An 834-nucleotide genomic window follows, 5' to 3' on the forward strand; every position below is an offset into this window, starting at 1 on the left:
GGCTGGCGCGGGATCGGGCAGTGTTTCATTCTGCTGTGCATGGGGTCGCTATGAGTTGGAAATGACTCGACGGCACTTAACAACAACAACAACAATATGTCATCTAATGTCCTGACTGCTGCTTCCATTCACATCAATTATACAACTAAGCAAGGTGAAGTCTTTGACAACTTCAATCATTTCTCCATTTATCCTGATGCTGCTTATAGGTCCAGTTGTGAGGATTTTTGTTTTCTTTATATTGAGATGTAATCCATACGGCAGACTGTATCCTTCAATCTTCATCAGTAAGTGCTTCAAGTAATCCTCACTGTCAGCAAGCAAAGGCGTGTTGTCAGTGCATCACAGGTTGTTAATTATTCTTCCTCCGATATTTGATGCCACATTCTTCTTCATATAGTCCAGGTTCCTGGATTATTTGCTCAGCATATAGGTTGAGTAAGTATGGTGAAAGAATACAACCATGACGCACTCCTTTCTTCATTTTAAACCATACCGTGTCCCCTTGTTCTGTTCGAACAACAGCCTCCTGGTCTATGTACAGGTTCAACATGAGTACAATTGAGTGTTCTGAAATTCCCATTCTTCTCAATGCTACACATAATTTCTCATGATCGACACAATCAAATGCCTTTGCATAGTCAGTAAAACATAAGTAAACATTTGTCTGCTATTCCTTGCTTTGAACCAAGATACATCTGACATCTTTCACAATGATATTCCTCGTTCCGCATCCTCCTTTTTTTTTTTTAATTGTGATTTGGGTAAAAATTTACAGAGCAAATTCACTTTCCATACAGCAGTTCACATACACTTTGTCTCATGACACTGACC

This window comes from Orycteropus afer, unplaced genomic scaffold, assembly GCF_000298275.1.
Source record: "Orycteropus afer afer isolate SDZICR_OR568_19922 unplaced genomic scaffold, OryAfe1.0 scaffold01056, whole genome shotgun sequence".
NCBI lineage: Eukaryota > Metazoa > Chordata > Mammalia > Tubulidentata > Orycteropodidae > Orycteropus > Orycteropus afer.